This window comes from Canis lupus, chromosome 23 (genome assembly GCF_011100685.1).
Source record: "Canis lupus familiaris isolate Mischka breed German Shepherd chromosome 23, alternate assembly UU_Cfam_GSD_1.0, whole genome shotgun sequence".
Taxonomy (NCBI): domain Eukaryota; kingdom Metazoa; phylum Chordata; class Mammalia; order Carnivora; family Canidae; genus Canis; species Canis lupus.
Genome location: NC_049244.1, coordinates 52912146 through 52931567, shown reverse-complemented (window position 1 = coordinate 52931567; position 19422 = coordinate 52912146). Strand labels below are relative to the sequence as shown.

General features: G+C 59.0%; 1 long non-coding RNA gene across 1 annotated transcript; it reads left to right on the top strand.

Moving 5' to 3' along the window:
- Positions 1-17725: 17725 nt before the first annotated feature.
- On the top strand, positions 17726-18499 carry LOC106558498. The gene is made up of 3 exons (XR_005376752.1): positions 17726-17906; positions 18007-18177; positions 18276-18499. It is a non-coding gene; the product is annotated as an uncharacterized LOC106558498 (long non-coding RNA).
- Positions 18500-19422: the final 923 nt, after the last annotated feature.

Below are 19422 nucleotides of genomic sequence, written 5' to 3'. Positions count from 1 at the left end.
CGCGTGTGTCGGCGTGTTGTCCCCTTGGCTCCTGGCCCCCACCTCCTCCGGTCTCTGTCCTGACCCTTTCTGCTTTCTTTCCCCGAATTTAGAAGTGACAATCCTTCGAGTCACTTCCAGGGAGGAAAACGAGGGGCCTGGCCTCTCAGGGAGACCCAGAAAGCGAGCGGGAACTCAGAAAGTTCGAGAGTTTCGTCCTCCCACCTTTCTGCACCCCGTGGACCAAGTCTCGGAGACGCGGTTCCCACGGGGCCCACGGCCTGGCCGCCGGTGTCAACCGGCCGAGGCACATGGCGCACAGCAGTCACGGGGGAGGCAGCAGGGCTGGACGGTGGCGGCTCGCTGGGCCCGGACGACGCGGCCCGGCCTGCGGGACCAGGGGTGGGGTTTTGAGCGGCGGCTGCACGGTGGCCGAGGGCCAGGTGACCAGGGTCACTGACAGCCGGGCCAGCGGTGGGCGAGTCCAGGACCACCTACGGCCGAATCCCTTGCGGGCGCCTGAGAAATGTGGATTCCTGAGCTCCACCCAGACACTCGACCAGAATCCAGGGAGTGGCTCAGAAGCTTGCATTTTTTGCAAACACTCCGGGGGATTCTTGTGCAAACTGAAGTTTGGGAACTCCTGTGGTAGGTCACCCGGAGCCTGGAGGGCGGGCGGGCGGGGAGAAACCCACGAGCACGCGGGGTTGAGCAAGACGCCCTGTCTGGTGGGAGTCGAACGCAGTCAGGGGCTGCTCAACGGTCCAAGGGATCCTCGGTTCCCTCGTGCCGCGCGCTGCTCCAGATGCTTTAGAAACAGCAACTCATTTCATTCTCGTTACGACCTCAGCAATGAATTAAAAAAAAAATTTTTTTTAAGATTTTATTTATTTATTCACGAGAGACACAGAGAGAGAGAGAGAGGCAGAGACCCAGGCAGAGGGAGAAGCAGGCTCCATGAAGGGAGCCTGATGCGGGACTCGATCCCGGGACCTGGGGTCACACCCTGGGCGGGAGGTGGATGCCCACCACTGAGCCACCCCGGCGTCCCATGAGTTCTGTTAGCTCCACGTGGGGAGGAAACTGAGGCACAGCGTCTTCCCAGGGCCCTACAGCGCCGTGCCCTCAGAGCGCATGTTCTCCCGTACGGGGCTCTGCTGGATGTCAGGGTGTGGTGACCGTCGGCGGAGGTCCTTGAGGAGGGGGACCCCGAGGACAACCAAGAGGACCAAGGAACCATCAGTCGGACCCCGAGTGTGAAGACCTGCTGGTCTCCAGGCTGCGCATGCCTTCCCCGCAGCGGCCAGCTCGCTAACGGCGGGAACCCCGAAATCGCTCCAGGTTTCCAAGAGGTGGCCCCTGCGGCCTGCGGGGCAGCAGACCCGAGGCGAGCCGGTCGGGGTCTTCGGACGCCCTGGGTCATGGCCTGCTGTGTGGGGTCAGTGGCCGTCGATGCCTCCGCCAGAGAAGAAGGCCCTGCGTGCGTGCGACGCTTCCTGCCGTGACGTGAGCAAGGCTTGGGGTGGCACAGCTCCGGGCGCCGTCACCTGGCGCTCGCTCTCACAGGTAGCGGTGACCGCAGGGCTGGGATCGTGCAAGACGGGGCACTGCCGGGCTGGGTTAGTGCGGGCGGCGTGTTCAGATCACGCCTGCAAGTAACACGAGTCAATGCCATTACTATTATTATCATTCTTACGGCTCAATTTCTTCCAGCTGCAACACGGGGTGTCTGAAAACGCTCTTTCCCCGGCAGGAAATAAGGAAAGTGGATTTGAACCTGAAGCGTTTGTTCCTTCCACGCAGTTACCTCCCTTGAATTCATTAGGTCCCCTTTCTGGAAGCGTCTTCCCCGGAGATCTCCACCCGCAGGTAAGTGAGGACAGCACGACCCTGGCAGAGGCTGGACCAGCGTCCTCCCCCCCGGCCGCCTCTGTCTCTACGGCCGATCAAAGTCATTTGTGGACCAAACACCAGCTGCCGGGCCGTGTGCGAGGCCGCGAGGAGCCTGGAGGACGGGGGGTGCCTGCTCTCGCTACTTCTGGACGTGCAGCTTGTGGGGAAGCCTAGACGAGAGGAAATGCTCTGTGCTGTTCCCGTGCAACATCATCCAGGTGGAGCCTCGGGCCGTTTCCCGGGGAAGCCTCGGGCCCAAGTGTAGAGATGCTGTCGTCGGTCCGAGGGACTTCAAGAAATTCAGTCTCTTTTCATTCATTCGTTCATTCGACCAACTTTTATTGGGGGTTTATTGACCACAGTCCAGGCACATGTCACGTAGCCACGGCCTGTGTACTATTTATGTAGATTGGAGGTTAGGAGACCCGGGTTTAAATCCTCCGCAGCCCACTGGCTTGGCCAACTCTGTGAGCTTCAGTTTTCTTTTCTTTCTTTTTTTTTTTTTCTTTTTAAGATTTTTATTTATTTATTCATGAGAAAGAGAGAGAGAGAATGAGAGAGAGGCAGAGACACGGGCAGAGGGAGAAGCAGGCTCCATGCAGGGAGCCCGACGCAGGACTCGATCCTGGGTCTCCAGGATCACGCCCTGGGCTGGAGGCGGCGCTAAACCGCTGAGCCCCTCGGGGCTGCCCAAACTTCCGTTTTCTATTCTCGGGGTCGAAAGGCTTCCTGCACATCGTGGATGCCGAATGTCGTGAGGAGGTGCCACTGTCGGGGTTTCGGGAGTGTGTCGCCAAGGCTGGGCGATCGCTGCGTAGATCACCACAGGACAGGCAACGGGAGAGAACCTGTTGTTCTAGTGGGAAAATCAGGCTTTTGGCCGCTCAGCCGGTCTATGGGCACGAATGAAGCCTTTAAAGCCCGTTAGGGAGCAGGGGACGCCTCGCTTCCCACGCACTCCTCCCGAGTCAGCAGCCTTCCAAGGCCAATCGACTTGCAGGGTTTTTCCCCAACCGTCCACTGCTTCCCCGTGTTTCTGCCCAACACATCTTGATGCTGCACCACGAGCGGGCAGGAAACCCTCCTCCTCCTCACCTCCATGGGGTGAACTCCTGGGAAAGCCAGGCTGCACGGAATGAGGCAAGGCCAGGTAGCAAAATACTTATGAGGCCAAGTTGATTCCTACTGGGCAGGGGCTTGGGTGATGTGACCAAACTTCCAGCCGCTTAGTGGAGAGGAGAAGGCTGAGGGGCTCATTGACCGCGTCAGAGCTGGGGGATGTGAGGAAAGTCCCTCCTGGGCCGCTCTGCTCCCAAGTCAGGCCCCTTGGTGAGCCCGAAGGCTCCTGAATTTGGAGAGGCCCCACGTGAGGGGCTGCGTGCACACGTCCGTAGGCCGCTCCCGGAGTTCCAGGACACGCCGATGCTCTTGAGGACTTAAGGAAATGTCTCGATTTCAGGCCCATCCTGCTCATTCTTGAACTCCTCGGACTTCCGTTTGGAACGTAAGGCCGGGCTGTTTCCGGGGATGCTGGTGACCTTGCTCTAGAGACCTGCCCCGTATGGCAGCCGCGTGTGGGCATCGAGCGCTGGCAATGTGGTTCATCAGCACGGACGTTGGCTCTACGTGCAAAACAGTCACCAGAGCCTGGAGACCTCCCACTAGTGGGACCGTAAGCTATCTCATTAGCACGTTTCAATATTGATCACATGTTGAAATAATATTTTGAATTAATTAATTGATTGATTAAAACCCAGAACATTTATTATTGTGACTAATCATTGAATATCCTAATGATGGGGGCCCCCCGGTGGCTCAGTCGACGGAGCACCTGCCTTCGACTCAGGTCATGATCCCGGGGTCTTGGGAGCAAGCCCTGTAGCGGGCTCCCTGCTTCTCCCTCTCCCTCTGCCTGTTGCTCCCTCTGCTTGTGTTCTCTCTCTCTGCCAAATAAATGAATAAAATCTTTAAAAAAAAAAAAAAGAAAGAAAGAAAGAAAGAAAATTCTAACCGACCCCTGAAGGTGCTACAGTGACACACTGTGTGCCTCTCTCCGCGGTGCCTTCCAAAGGATGACGTCCCATGGGTCATGTTGTTTCTGTGGCTGAAACCAAAGAACTATTTGGAATATATTTAGGTAAACTAATATTTTAAAATTAATTCCACTTTTTTTTTTTTTTTTTTAAGCGTAGCCACTGGGAAATTAAAAGCTGCCTGTGTGGCTCCCAATTTATCTCTATTGGTGAGCCCTGTGTCGGTTCCCAGGCTCTTACCTGAACTACCCTGGAACCCAGACCAAGAGCTTTGGCAGAGAAGGCACGGGGCTCCTTCTACCGGGAAGTCTTCCACTTGCTATTAGCTTAGGCCTCTCTCTGCTGGGACAACGTGGTGACCTCAATCACGCCTCTTAGTTGACTTACTTTAAATACACCAAAATCTACTGATTCCTTGGATTTTTAACATGCTAACATGGAAAGTACTCTTCCTAACTGCTATAGGCTGGGTCTCATCCCCTCAAAATCTGTACACAGAAGCCCTAACCGCTCCCTGCCCGGTGGGACGGTATATGAAGACCGGGCCTTTAAAGAGATGATGAAGGGGAAGTGAGATGGTTAAGTTGGGCCTTAATCAAGTCTTGCTGGTGTCCCTATAAGAAGAGGAAAAGCTGGACACAGAAGGAGACACCAGGGCCACCCACGCACGAAAGAAAGACCGTGTGAGGACACAGCAAGGGGGCAGACGTCTGCAGGCCTCGGGGGGAAGCAGACCTGCCAATGCCCCGGTCATGGATTCCGGCCTCCAGAACTGCGAGGAGACTAATTCCTGTTGGTTCAGCCCCCACGTCGCTGCCCCGGAAGACGACCGCACTAACCTTCTCCTTGGTACAGCTGGAGAAAGCTCAGGGACAAGAGAGACCAAGTGCCCCGAGGCCAGAAATCTGCTTCCTGCACCGTCTGGTGGCTCCAAGGAGGCCTGGACACGCTTCTCCCTCGTTGCTGCTGCCTGAGGTCGGCGTCTGCTCTCCGGCCCCCGAGCCCCACCCTGGGCTCCTCCGGCTCCTCTTCCGCGACCGTCCTCTGTTGGCTGACGACGATGAAGCTTTCTAGCGTCAGGCAGCTCGCATTTTGAAGATGTGAGGACAGGACTGACCTTAAGGTTGTTTCTTTTTTTTTTTTTTTTAAAGATTTTATTTATTTATTCATGGAAGACACAGAGAGAGAGGCAGAGACACAGGCAGAGGGAGAAGCAGGCTCCATGCAGGGAGCCTGACGTGGGACTCGATCCTGGGACCCCGGGGTCACGCCCTGGGCCGAAGGTGGACGTTCCACCGCTGAGCCCCCCGGGGGCCCTGACGTGATCTATGTAAACATACGAATCCTTTTCTTCTGTCTAAAATTGTTCCAATAAATGAATTCGAAGGAAAGACAAAGTCGTATATATGAAAATGTTCACAGGATTCTGAACACATTTATTGGTAAAAAGAATTTAGTTTTCTAGAAAACTTATTTGTTGGACGGTAGAGGAAACCAGAAGGTTGGAAGGGATGACGCTGGGCCGTATGACTTCTAGAGTGTTCTTCGGAGAAGATCAACGCATCCATGACTTTCTGGGTTTCATCCCCTCTGGGTGGGGGTGATCTCAGGGATGGAGGGAAGAGCGTTCAAACCAGGTACATTCTGGGGCTGCTGAGCGTCCGTGGGAGCTTCGTCCTCAGAGACAGCTGCCTTCTAGAAACAGAAGGAAGGCCAATCCCTCTGCCAACACGTCCGCCAACCGCCTCGTCAACTGGGTCAGTAGAATAGGCATAAAAGGCCTCAAGTCACATCGAGTCTCCTTAGAGAGAAGTTTTGAACTTTCAGAACATGAGTCTATAAACTGGCTTGGACACAGAATTCCCTGAAAGGAGGAAAAGTACAAAAGACTATGGTAGACCCAAGGATTATCGTCCTGGATTCTCTAGAACAGCTGTCTGGCAAATGTTACACCGCGTCTGCGATTATTTTAGAAACTTTGTCGTGGAGAAGAACACATCAGGAGAATACCAGACAGATTTGCCCTCCCCCCCCCCACTTTTTTTTTTTTTTTTTTTTTTTTTTTTTTGGGTCACAGAATAAGAATTTCAAGGACATTTGTACTTGCAGTGAGATCATCCTGGTGATGGCCTTATTTTTTGAAATTTAAATCATGTCACATCTAGTAGGTTTATGGCCAAGGGTGGTTCCGGCAGGGAATTGGTCCCGACAGCTAGTTAGGGCTTCCTCCTCCTCTTCCTTTCCCTCCTTATCATGATGAATACAATATTTTAAGGATGTCTTATCCCACCGAGCACCAATATGACCCCATCCTGGATGACATACACGGTTAGCCTTGAAATGATTGATAATAGCTGCAGTTTCAGTTTTCTTTTAACCTTGTTTTCTGCCCAAATGTTGTATTTTCTGGGCTTCGTGAAATAGATTATGCCAGAGGGAGAGAGAATAAATGAGAGGTGTGAGCAGTGGAGTAAAAAGGCCACAATCAAAAAAAAAAAAAAAAAAAAGGCCATGATCAGAACAGAATAAAACTCCGTGTTAAGGCTTCGGGGGTGTCTGTGTTGGAGGCGAGGGGATGGCCTACAGGGACCCTCCCCGCGCTCTCCCTCACGTCAGGACTCCAGGTGGAGGAGCCTATTGTCGACATGTATCACCTTCGTCAAGGTAGTGTCTGAACTGGACGCCTGACTCGCAGCTCGAATGGTGGAGCATGTGCGTGTGTGTGTGCGTGTGCATGCGTTGCTCACCCTGCATGCCAGTCATGGGGGGCTTCGGCAGCTCATCTGGAAATCCAACGAGGATTCATAACATTTCCAGGCTCTAAATAACAATTTAGGGGATCCCTGGGTGGCTCAGCGGTTTAGCACCGCCTTCAGCCCAGGGCGTGATTCTGGGGTCCCAGGATCAAGTCCCACGTCAGGCTCCCTGCATGGAGCCTGCTTCTCCCTCTGCCTGTGTCTCTGCCTCCCTCTCTCTGTGTCTTTCATGAATAAATAAACAACATCTTTAAAAAATAAAAAAAATAAATAACAGCTTAAAAAAGAACGTTTGGATGATGGCAGGACTGTGAGTGGGGACAGCCTCTTCCCCTCGGGGGGGAGCAAGGCTCAGCGCGGCTGCCCTGGAACTCCCCGGCCGCGGTCCCAGCATTCCCCAGGAGCATCGTTTCTTCAACAGGGGAGAGTCCAAGTAGCTGGGATCTGGGCCCGACCCAGCACACATAGGCAGCCCTAGATGTTTGCAGACTTTAGTCACCTTCCCACAAAGGAAACGGGATGTGCGGCCGGCACAGTGCCTCTCACTCCCAGCCTTCACCTTCTCCGTCGTCTGCCTTCCCCGGGTTATATTAAGCTTAATCACAGGTTCACTGGGTTGTAGACTTCCCAGGGTCTGCAAGACAAAGAGGGTTTCTGGTCGACCTAGATGGTGCTGGGTGCATGAAGACAATGAGGAAGGAGGGAAGGAAGGAAGGAAGGGGGGAAGGAAGGAAGGAAGGGAGGAAGGGAGGAGGGAAGGAAGGGAGGAGGGAAGGAAGGAAGGGAGGAGGGAAGGAAGGAAGGGAAGAGGGAAGGACGGAAGGAAGGGAGGGAGGAAGGAAGGAAGGAAAGGAAGGAAGGAAAGGAAGGGAGGAAGGAAGGAAGAAGGAAGGAAGGGGTGAAGGAAGGAAGGAAGGAAGGAAGGGAGGGAGGGAGGAAGGAAGGAAGGAAAGGAAGGAAGGAAAGGAAGGGAGGAAGGAAGGAAGAAGGAAGGAAGGGGTGAAGGAAGGAAGGAAGGAAGGAAGGGAGGGAGGGAGGGAGGGAGGAAGGAAGGAAGGAAAGGAAGGAAGGAAGGAAGGGAGGAAGGAAGGAAGAAGGAAGGAAGGAAGGAAGGAAGGAAGGAAGGAAGGAAGGAAGGAAGGAAGGAAGGGAGGGAGGGAGGAAGGAAGGAGGGAAGGAAGGAAGGAGGAAGCTCAGGCCCCGACCTGCAGCCCATCAGGCCTGGAGGGAGGATGCGGCCCACGGGGCGCTGTCCAGCCCCCTCTTCAGAAACCCGGACCCGAATACACTTACCCTCCACGACTTTGACTTGCTTGTGTCGAAGTTTGTTCTCTAAACTCTTTTAGTTTGAAATAATTTCATGCTCACACAAAGACAGCAAAAATAAAACAGCTCCGTTTCTGAGCCCGAAAGCCTCCGCCCAGTGCAATTCCTACAAAAACTGTGTGGGAACGTCTCCCACGTGACCGTAACGGGATCATCAAAACAAGCTCACAGGGACGGACGCCTTCGGGTTGTCCCGCCTCACGGGCGCCCAGGTGTTCACAGGGAACAAACCACATTCGTCAGAGCAACAGGGCCCAGAGCGGGATCAGCTGTCGCGGGTCCTTGGGTCTCCTGCTTCCTCCTCCGTGCTTCCTCGGTCGGCCCTGGACTTGCACAACTTTCACTACTTTCCGATTATTTTCTAGGATGTCTCTCCGATTGTGTTTGTCTGATGCTTCCTGATTTTTCATGATAAAATTGTTCTTTGTCACGATAAGAGTTTTGCGTGGAGGGACTCTGAATTGAGGCAAATCCCCCATTTTTTTTTTTTTTTAACGATTGTATTTATTTATTCATGAGAGACCCAGAGAGAGGCAGAGACACAGGCAGAGGGAGAAGCAGGCTCCCTGCAGGGAGCCCGACGCAGAACTCGATCCCGGAACCCGGGGTCATGCCCTGAGCCGAAGGCAGACGCTCCACCGCTGAGCCCCCCGGGCGCCCCAAATTCCCCAATTCTCACTCACTCTCACTTTACCTCCAGTTTTCACATCTGCTGGTGTCTCTTAGATGCATTGATTATTGCTATAATGGTTGCTAAATGGTGATCTTTAAAAGTCCATCATTTCTCCATCGGTATTTTACTGTAAGGAAAGGTTTTCTTTCCTCTCTCTTTTTCTGTATTAGCGTGGCTTAGAGATTCCTATTTTACTCAATAATTATGATTATTATACTATCAGTATTTATTTTGATAAATACATTGCCCCAGGTTTGACCAGAGGCAGCGTTTTTGAAGCCGACCTCTGCCGTTGTGACGTAGCCCTCGTTCTTGGAGAGGCTGTGAGTCTTTGAACAGAAACTCTGCTTTGCCCAACAGGCAAGGGGCTCTTCTCAGGGTCTCGGAACCTGGGCTTCGCTCCTCTGGGCTTCTTTCATCCCGGTTCATTCCCCTTGGGACAGGGCTCCGGGCGCGGTGCACGGGGGGGCAGGGGGAGGCGAGGGCGGGCCCGGCCCTGCGGTCCGTGGGCCTTTCTGGGTCCCCGCATCCCTTCCCTTCCGAGGTTCCCGACAGGCTAGACTCCCCAGGTCACCTGCCCCGTGGGCCGGCTGAGGAGCGTTGGACCGGGAATAGGGCCGGTCCCGGGGCAGAGGGAGCAAAGCGCGGGGCAAACTTCAGGGTGGCTCTCGAATCTTCCGCCTGCAAGTGGCAGAGGTCACTTCTGCTCCGTCACCGCCAGGCCGGCGCGTGGCCGGGTTTGACACCAGGAGGAGGGGAGAGGGCGCGTTTCCCCAGGGAGGGCCAGAGAACCTTTGAGAACCGCAGGGAGGGCGGCCCCAGGCGCTGCAGGAGGGGCCCCCTGTCTAGGGGGAGCCACCCAGCTCCCCGTGGGGAATGAGGATCACCCACGAGCAGCCGCATTCAGTGCCGCAGGCACCGCTCTGTCTGCACCTGCTGGCTGCACCCTGCTCCCGACCCAGGTGACCCCGGGCGGCCCCAGGCGACCCCAGGCGACCCCAGGCGGCAGCGGCCGCCCCCTCGGCCCCCCGCCTCCCAGACCCCAACACCGCAGGCCTGGAGCTGCAGGTGCACGGTGCTGTGTGCGAGACGGTGAGCAGCCCACAATCCGTGTTGGGGCTGAGCGGGTTCCCAGGGGGGTTCCCGGGGGGTTCCCGGGCGGGTCCACAGTGGCCATGGGAAGAACACCTCCCTCCTTGTTCTGCTCACACAGGCTCCGAGAAATGGCCAAGGGCTCGGCCCCCCACCCACAGATGGACTAATCCGTGGATTCCAAGAACCTTTAGCCCCCGAGGTAGAAGGAGCCTGGGCGGGGGGTGCAGCCTCCATGAACCTGGTTCCTCGGCCGGACCACAAGGCCCCGCCGATTCTAGGGAGAATCGTGCTACGTGTCTGGTGCGTGTCTGTTTTCTGCCGGGAGCCACGGCTGCCTTCCCAGGCTCAGGGAATCTGTGAACCCAGGAAGATTAGGGCCACAGGGTCCAATCCAACCCCTTCGTCATATGGGGGACACAGAAATCGGGGTCTGGGTCCTTGTGCCCAACGGACCGACCCTATTTAACCATATTAGCTGACAACCCCATCGAAAGCTTTCGCCCTAAACCTTGGTTTTGCTTCAGTGAGTTCATTTCTCTGATATTACAGCTCAGTCTGGGAGAAAGGGAGGCTCTTGGAAAGTTCCGCGGACTTTTAGAGGCACAAGGGTATCATTTGGGACGTTCCTGCCTTGGTGGTTATTACCCTCCGAGCGCCTGCGGCGCTGCCTCCAGCCTCCCCTCTGCTCTCCGCAGGGACTCGTTACGTCTCTAACAAGCAGGCCTGCAGCCGTGGGGTGCGGGATCAGCGGAGGGTCTGCTCCGGGATCTCGCACGCCGGCTGCTGCTGCCTCGCGCGGCGACCGACCAACCAGCAGCCCTGAGGCCGGCCCTGAAGCCGGAGGGGACGACTAGGCAGGCACACCGACAGGCGACAGGCGGGGGCCCCAGGTTTCACGGCACAGGCCCGTGCATCCTCCTCTTTCATGAAACTGGTTGCAGATGAACGGTATTTCCTTTTTGCAGATAAAGAAACCGAGGATCAATAATCTATTAAATATTAGAGACGCCTGGGGGGCTCAGGGGTTGAGCACCCGCTCAGGGCATGATCCTGGAGGCCCGGGATCGAGCTCAGGGCATGATCCTGGAGGCTCGGGATCGAGTCCCGCGTCGGGCTCCCTGCATGGAGCCTGCTCCTCCCTCTGCCTGGGTCTCTGCCTCTCTCTGTGTCTCTCATGAATAAATAAATAAAACCTTAAAAAATAATTTATTAAATATTTATTATTGAATATTTTCTAACAGCGTCCTCGGATGGGGTCTCAGGGGTCTGCGAGCCCCCGAAATGATCTGCAAAGACAACTACGTCGTCGTGTGTGTGTGTTGGGAGGGAGGGGAGAAAGAGGAGCACACGACTTTCATCGAATTCTGCAAATTCTGTGACTGTAAAAAGGTTCAGAACCACTTCTCTTGTAAAATAACTGGCAGATTAACCCCATTCGTGACATGGAGCCCTACCTCTTTAACGGGATCTCTCCTCTTTTTGCCTCTGTTTGCTGACCCCCGCACGAGCAGACAAAAGGGAAAGCAAGACGATTGCAGAAGAGCCGTATTTGGATGAGTTTCCCTAAATCATCTCAGCTCTGGAAAGCTCAAAATCTTACTTCTACTTATGATAGTCCTGACCCTGTTAGAGGCCCAGTAGGTCGGAGTGGAAAGAAACCCTAAAACACACCAGGGCTCGCGAACGGGAACGCTGAAGCCGAGGACGTTGATCGCAGCCACATAATAAATCAGTGTCTGGGTTAGTCCGCGTTTCTTGTCGAGAAATCAACTCCAATCTCAGCCGGGAACCTCTTGCCAAAATTTCTTAACAAATGACAATTCAGCATGACTCATTTTTTTTTTGACATCATGCAAATGAGGGTAAAAGACTGAGTGGCTTTCTGTCCGGAGATCAGGAAATGAAGTCTGTCTGGGGCCACACGTTCCCTTGGGACACGTGGTCGTGTCAGAAATGGGTTCTGGAAGAAGCGGGCCTTTGTCCGCTCCTGCTCCGTGAGCGAGCTCCTCCTCTTGGCCGAGGCTGGAGGGGTGGCCCCCACCCACGCTCCCAGGGAGCCTCACACCCAAGGCGGCCTCGTTAGGACGCCCACCAGGTTCTGCTTTCTCTAGAGCTGCCCTCCGAGGCCCCTTTCCTCCCAGGCCGTGTTGTGAGCCAAGCAGCCGCTGTCACATGCGGCAGAGCCGCGGGCACCGGGCCTCGTGGTGCCCAGGAAGCCCCCGGCGAACGCGCGAGGGGTGAGCGGGATCTTATTTCAAATCACCTTTTAGCCTGGCAGGTGGACTTCTTCGGGCCCGCGGGACGCTGGGCCCCGTGGCTTCCCTGAGGGGCAGAGCCCGGCGTCGCCCCACCGAGGAGGGTCAGTGGCACAAGCTGCGGGGCCTGGGTTCCTCCAAGGAACAGAACAGCGTTGCTCAGAGCGGCTGCACGGCTGCACGGGGCGGCTCATAAACAGGATGTGACTTCCTAGGGAGCAGAGAGCCTGGAGGATTCCTTTAGGTATTATTCACTCACTAGCAGACGACGGAGGAAGCGCGGCCCCACCGGTCAGCGGCTGCCCGGGCAGAAGCCCCAGGTCTGGGGGCGCATGGTCGGGTCAGGAGGCTCCGCCTCCCCGCCTGCCTGGGGTCCTTCATCCCCGTGCGTCATCCCCCGAGCTCCACTCCCGCGGTCATGCCCTGACTTCATTTGGGGCCCCTCAGGTCAAAAATTTTTTTTTTCAGATTTTATTTATTTATTCATGAGAGACAGAGAGATAGAGGCAGAGACGCAGGCAGAGGGAGAAGCAGGCTCCATGCAGGGACCCGATGCAGGACTCGATCCCGGGACCCGGGGTCACCACCTGGGCCCAAGGCGATGCTCCACTGCGGAGCCCCCAGGCGCCCCGAGTCAAGGTTTCAAGAACCAAAGACTGCGGCTCCTGAGCTCAACCAAGTACCGTCTGAGGCGCTTCCCCTTTGGAGCACACTGGGTGTGGGGGGATGGGGTCCGGGGGGGCCCCCCCGAGGCCCGGGCACTGCCCCCTGCCGGCCTTACATCCTCTGCGCGCAGGCCAGGCCAGCCCGGGGCTCCTGCTGCCACTGGACCCAGCAAGCTGTGCAGGGCCGCGTGCTCGGGGCGCGCCTTGTGGGCACAGACCTCATCACCCGCCCCTGCAGCTGGCCCGGAGCCAGAGGGGGTGGTGACCTGGGAGCTGCAGGCACAGGCCCGCCCGGGCCTCAGCAGAGCCCAGAGGGTAACCAGGACACACACACACCCCGGGCAGGGGTGGGGGCGGCGGCCAGGAGCAGCCCTGGGCTTATGGAAGGTGAGGGCTTCCTGGGCCCGGGAGGAGGCTCGGCTACTCATGGTGCGGGTGTGCTCCCGCCACAGTGCACGGGGTCTGCCCCCAGCCCCAGCCCCAGCTCCAGGCCCAGGCCCAGCCCCAATGAACCCCAGCTCCAGGCCCAGGCCCAATGAACCCCAGGCCCAGGCCCAGGCCCAGCCCCAACCCCAGGCCCAGCCCCAAACCCAGCCCTAGCCGCAGCCCCAGCCCCAGGTCCAGGCCCAGCCCCAATGCACCCCAGCCCTAGCCCCAGCCCCAGCCTCAGGCCCAACCCCAGCCCCAGCCCCAACCCCAGTCCCAACCCCAGCCCCAGGCCCAGCCCCAGTGCACCCCAACCCCAGCCCCAGCCCCAGCTCCGGGCCCAGGCCCAGCCCCAATGCACCCCAGCCCCAACCCCAGCCCCAGCCCCAGCCCCAACCCCAGTCCCAACCCCAGCCCCAGCCCCAGCCCCAGCCCCAATGCACCCCAACCCCAGCCCCAGCCCCAGCTCCAGGCCCAGGCCCAGCCCCAATGCACCCCAGCCCCAGCCCTAGGGCCAACCCCAGCCCCAGGCCCAGCCCCAGCCCCAGCCCCAGCCCCAGCCCCATCCCCAAGCTCTGCCGCGGGGCCCACGGGCTTCACCCGCTGCACGTTCACGGAAGAGGCGGTGTCCGGGGCAGGTGGGGGGGGGCAGTCCGTGCTCCTTTCCCACACTGATTAGGATCAGCCCAGGCTTTGGAAGCTGCAGTTAAGGATCTCGGCCCAAGAGTCTCCCCCTGCCTGCCCCACCCGCCCGCTGGCTGCTGGGCTGCTGGTCCACCTGGGAGCTGAGGTCAGGGCTTTGGCGGGCGGGGAGGGAAGGGGAGGGGAGGGGTGACTGGGGGTGGGGGTGGGGGTGGGCAGGGGTGACTGGGGGCAGGGGGACGGGGTGATGGGGGGGAGCTGGTGGAGGGTGCATGGGACGGGGGAGGGGTACTGGGGTGGGAGGGGTGGGGGAAGGGCAGGGGAGGTACCTGGGGGTGGGGAGGGCCTGTGGGAGAGGAGCTGCCTGAGGTGGGGAGGGGCGGGGCGCGGAGAGCAAGGGCGAGCAGGTCAGAGGAGTGGAGGGCGGGCAGGGCTGTTGCCCCACCTGGCTCGCGGGTGCAGCTTTGCCTTGCGCTCGGCCTGGACTCATTTTGTTTCTTCCCGCCTTCGAGCCCCGGGAGGGGAGCGTCCTGTGCCAGGTCGAGGAGGAGGGAGGTGCCCTGGCTGTGGCCCCGGACGGTGGCCGACCAGCGGTCAGCAGGCCCCGGGCACCCAGTGGCGGGGCCAGGACCTGAACCCCGAGCCGGCCCCGGCGGAGCCTGCAGGTCCCTGACCTGGGACAGAGGGCGAGTCTGCGCGGCCAGGACCGACCCGCTGGCTCCCGGGATGCTCCCAGCGAGGGAGCGGGAAGCCTGGTGCTGACCCTGCGGCCGCCGGTGCCCGGAGGGCGGCCCCACGCAGAGGGCTCCCGGGGCCCAGCCCCCTGCCCCTTCCAAGGCCTGTTGTCCCCCGGCCGGCAGGGCCCTGGCGCCGTGAGCCGCGGTCGCCTGCCCGGGCCACAGCCGAGACCGGGGGCTGTGCCTGCAGCTGCCGAGAGCGATGCCCTCGTCCCCACCGCTTCGGCGACCGGCCCTTTGTCTCCGGCCCACGGCGGTCCTGCCTCAGACCCTCGCACTTGCCTGTTGGCAGCAAAGCGCCCGCTCTGGCTCGTCGGCCTCCACGACTACACTGCGGGCGCCCGGGGCCGTGTCCGTCCTCTCCCCACTTCACCCGCTTCTGCCCCAGGCCTGTTAGGGTCCCGCACGTGGTTCCCAAGCGGGAGGACGTGGGAAGCGCCGGCCTCGTGGATGCCTCACTGACCCCTCGATGGAGCTCCCCAGGAAGCACACTAAGCCTGGGGACACCCGTGTCCCCACCGCAGAAGGGCTGGGCCACCCTCTGCCAAGGCAGAGTCATAGCCTAACCCCAAGTCCCCTAAAATCCATCCGGGGTGGGGGCAGGACTAACCCGGCCGGGCGGAGCCGCGAGTCTGGCCGCCGGGTTACTGGGAGGCCGGCTCCTGGCCTTCCTGCCCAGTGGCAGCCGTGATCCAGTCTCTTCGCCCAGAGACGCCACGTATCATACGCATTTTTATGTAGTTTTAAAAAATTTTATTTATCTATTCGTGAGACACAGAGAGAGACAGGGAGAGGCAGAGACCCAGGCAGAGGGAGAAGCAGGCTCCACGCAGGGAGCCCGACGAGGGACTCGATCCCAGGTCCCCGGGGTCATGCCCCGGGCTGAAGGTGGCGCTAAACCGCTGAGCCACCCGGGCTGCCCTATTTTTATATTTTTTTTACGATGAACTAATGAGGTGGTTGTGAGCATCCTCGGTGCCTCTGCGGGTCCTGGTGATGTGGTGATGGCTGCGGGGTGACCTGGAGAGATTTAGGGTTCACTGACCCTGAGAACTGGGGAACGAGTTGTGCGCGTTAGGGTGGCGCCTGGTGATACCGGTGGAGTGGTGAAGTCGGGATGTCCCAAGTACTACCTGGAAGAAGACAGGTGTGGCTCAAGGGTAGTGGGAAAGGGCCCAAGGGGACACAGTTGGGCGCGATTTGAGACCGATGGGGCATGCTCGGCCGTCTTAGCGGGGCCCACTGCGCGGCCAGGGGCACCGGCGGAGAGCAGCGGGGTGCTGGCTGGTGGGCCCTCGGGAAGCATCTGGGGACGTGCTGTCACCTGGGGCCTTTGCACTGGCAGGAGGGGCCGCGGAGAGGCGTAAAGTAGCCCGGAGCGGAGGAAGGAGGACGGACACGGACGCGCTCACATGTGATGTAAGGTGACCGAGGCACAGGGTGTGTCTAAGAAAGAAAAGGACAAAAGGAGACTCGATTAATTAAGTATGCTGGGTGCCCCCAGGTCGCCCGGAGAGGACAGACGGGTCCTTGAGGCCCCGAGCCCCGCGGCCCCCCGCAGCCCAGGCCTCACCGGTGCCTGTCTGGCCTCTGGCTGTCCCAGGAGCCGCCCCGGTGGCAGGTGCAGCCCCAGCTCTGGGGAATGGGGAGGGGCGCCTGGGCCGGCCTCCCGCGTCCTCCGTCCGCTGCCCGGGGAGGCGCCCACGGGTCCCGCACACGGCCAGCGGGCACCCAGACTGAGGGGCTCTTCCCTCCTGGGTCGGCCGGGGCCTCGGGTCACGCCTCCCGCAGAGCAAGCCGGGCAAGCCCAGACTCCTCTGGGCCGTGGCTCGGGTGCACGCGGGACCTCGGTACCTCGGTGTCCCCTGGCAGGAGCTCGGGCTCCGGTGACCCGTCCGGTAAGGAAAGCCAGCAGGAGGTTGCGGCTCCGAGGAAAGATTTCATTGAAAAACAAGGACTTCTTGTATCGGGACGAAAATGAGCAAAGTTCTTTGAATCTCCCCAGGGAAGAGCCCGCTGTCTTTCTGGAACAGTCCAGGAAAAGGCATCCTGCTTCCTTCCAAGCCGACTCCTTGGTATTCCGGAGCCCGACGGACGCGTCCTCCCACCTATAAAATCGAGCAGCGGCGGCGGCAGCCTCCTCCCTGATTCAGGTGATGTGATTTTTTCCGCGTAAAAAAAATTTTTTTTTCCCTGCATTTTTTCTCGACTCTTAAACCTTTAGCACCTGCAGGCAACAGAACTAATGAAGTTGTAAACATGAGAATGGGCGGGGGGGAGCTTGGAAACCACCGGCCTTGCTGAGTTTGTTGCCTTCGTTTTGAGGAGCACGTGTGCTCGTGGTCTACACCGCCTGCCCTCAGTGGAGCCGTATTTTCTGCTATTAAACTGGTTCCCCGTCACGGATGCAATGAAGCAGGCCATTATTCCAGGGTGTTCCGGGAACGGCCTCGGGTCTCAGGAGCCCCCCCCCCCCGCCCCGCCGCCCGGCTCCCGGAGCAGCCCAGCCTCGGCACAGCGAGTGGCCGTGTCCTGGTCCTGCTGCCCGGACAGGCTGCAGATAACCCCGCCCGGGGCATCGGCACAGGCTGAATTTATTCTCCAGGGTGACTTGGGGTTCCGCGTCCCTGCAGGGCTGGGGGGGGCAAAGGCATACAGCACCACCCGGGTGCTCCCGAGGACCCCAGGGCTCCCGGCAGCCGTCATCACGCGTGCCGTCGCACAGCCCCACAGCGAAAAGCCCCGCGCTGGCCGGGCTCAGGGAGTCCGCGGACGTGCCGTGCAGAACGGGCTGCTTGATTTTATGATGCGGCCGCGGGTTACACGCGAGACTAATAAAGGAACTCCATAAAGTGGGCTTGGAGCGGTGGGGCCGCGCCCGTGCCAGACGGCGCGCTGCTCCGGCGGTTTACGGGGGGCGCGGCGGCCCGGCCCTCCTGGTTCTTGGCTCTTCAGGCCCTTCTGTACCGGGGCCTTTTTTTTTTTTTTTTTTTAATTATTTATTTATTTATTCATGATAGACACAGAGAGAGAGAGTGAGAGAGGCAGAGACACAGGAGGAGGGAGAAGCAGGCTCCATGCAGGGAGCCCGACGTGGGACTCAATCCCGGGACTCCAGGATCGCGCCCTGGGCCAAAGGCAGACGCTAAACCACTGAACCACCCAGGGATCCCCCTTTTTTTTTTTTTAAAGGTTTTATTTATTTCTCCATGAGACACAGAGAGAGAGAGAGAGAGAGAGAGAGAGAGAGGCAGAGACCCAAGCGGAGGGAGAAGCAGGCTCCACGCAGGGAGGCCCGACGTGGGACTCGAACCCGGGCCCCCGGGGTCACAACCTGGGCCAGAGGCAGACGCTCGCCCAACGGAGCCCGCAGGAGCCCCCGAGGGAGGCTTCCTTGAGACACACCCAGCTGCCCCCTTGCATCAGGTTTGACCGCCTTAAAGGAGGGTTTTAAGCACAGGAATGACTTTCAGGGTCGAAGAGTATTTTGGGAAGAAAAAGACAAATGTTCACAATGTTTCCCCAGCGGGAACCGCATGTGCCATAGAGTGTGAATGAGAAGGAGACGCGGAGGCAGCACCAACCCCACGGAGACCGCGAGCCTCCCGCACGGACCAACAGGCGTCGAAACCTTCCCACCAGTGAGTCTGGCCCCCTTTGTTGGGCTCGGACCTTTTTGCGCATCTCAGACAATTGGGTAAGAACCGAAGGCCGTCAAGATTATTCCCAAATTCATCGTCTACAGATAACAATTCACGTGCAAACTTTTTTTTTTTTCCTGGGCGTGTCTTGTAGATCTACGGATGCGAAAGATGCACACGTGGATGTCGTGCGCTACCTTTTTCGCCCTGTGATCTTCCCAGCGGTCACAATGTTAAAGAAAATCCGATTATTCAAAAAATATGTAGTTATTATTGCCCAGAAGGTTGAAGGACTTTCCCCAAAGGAACCAGTGGAGAACGAAGAGTCTAAAGGTCCTCCAAGCAGGTCCCAGGACGGAAGGCCGCGTGCCGCAGCCTGTCCAGGTAAAGTTCTGGAAGGGCAGGTGTGAGAGCGCCCCGTCCCCTCTTCGGCGCAGGGAGGGAAGCGGGAGTCGCAGGGCGAAGGAGGGCTGGGGTCGCACATCCCACTTGTGATAACGGGACCGGGAAGGGAGCCGGCCCGAGCGCGCGATGAAAATGCTCTAGAAAGAGCCTGAGCGGCCGAGTAGCCAAGACCAAGTGTGTGAGGACGGGGGAGCCGGGGGGAGCCTGGATCCCTGAGGCTGTCCCCGTGGCAGGGAGTGCAGCCCCTGGATCCCGGGTGGGGGGGGGCACCTGCAGCGCAGTCACCTGCAGGCACCTGCCGCCGCCGCACCCCTTGGCCGGGGCGCCCTGAAGTGCTTGGCCACCAGCCCTCGGTGAGGGCCTGGGAGCTCCGCTCCATGGCTCCTGGCGTAGTCGCGGCCGGTGTGGACCCACCGTGACTGTCGCTGCGCACGAGGCGGACGGGGGATGCAGGTGGCCGGTCCCCAGCCCCCCGTGTGCACCGAGGACATCGGGTCGCGTGGGGTGGGGCCATGGCAGGCCAGGGTGCGGCTTCGGGGGTCCTCCTTGGTCCTGGTGCCTGGACACGGGCAGTTTTCCCTCCTTTGGACTCATTTTCTCCTTTTGGGGTCACCTCTCTGGCCGCCCCCACCCCCTCTTTCACCCAGGGGAACTGGTATCCTTCGCAAGCAGCATCCGGGGGACTCTCGGGCCCTCACCCTCCCTGAAGCCCGTGGCCGTGCTGGGGGTGCAGGTGAGAGGTCTGGAGGGGCTGGAGAACCTTCTGCGGTCGGGGCCGCGTGAGCTCTGCAGGACACCCGGGGTCCGCTGCAACCAGGGACGCGGCCAGGGTGCAGCGGGAGCCCTGCTGTCTGGACGCGGCCGACCCAGGGGTCATGGCCACCTCAGCGGGTGGG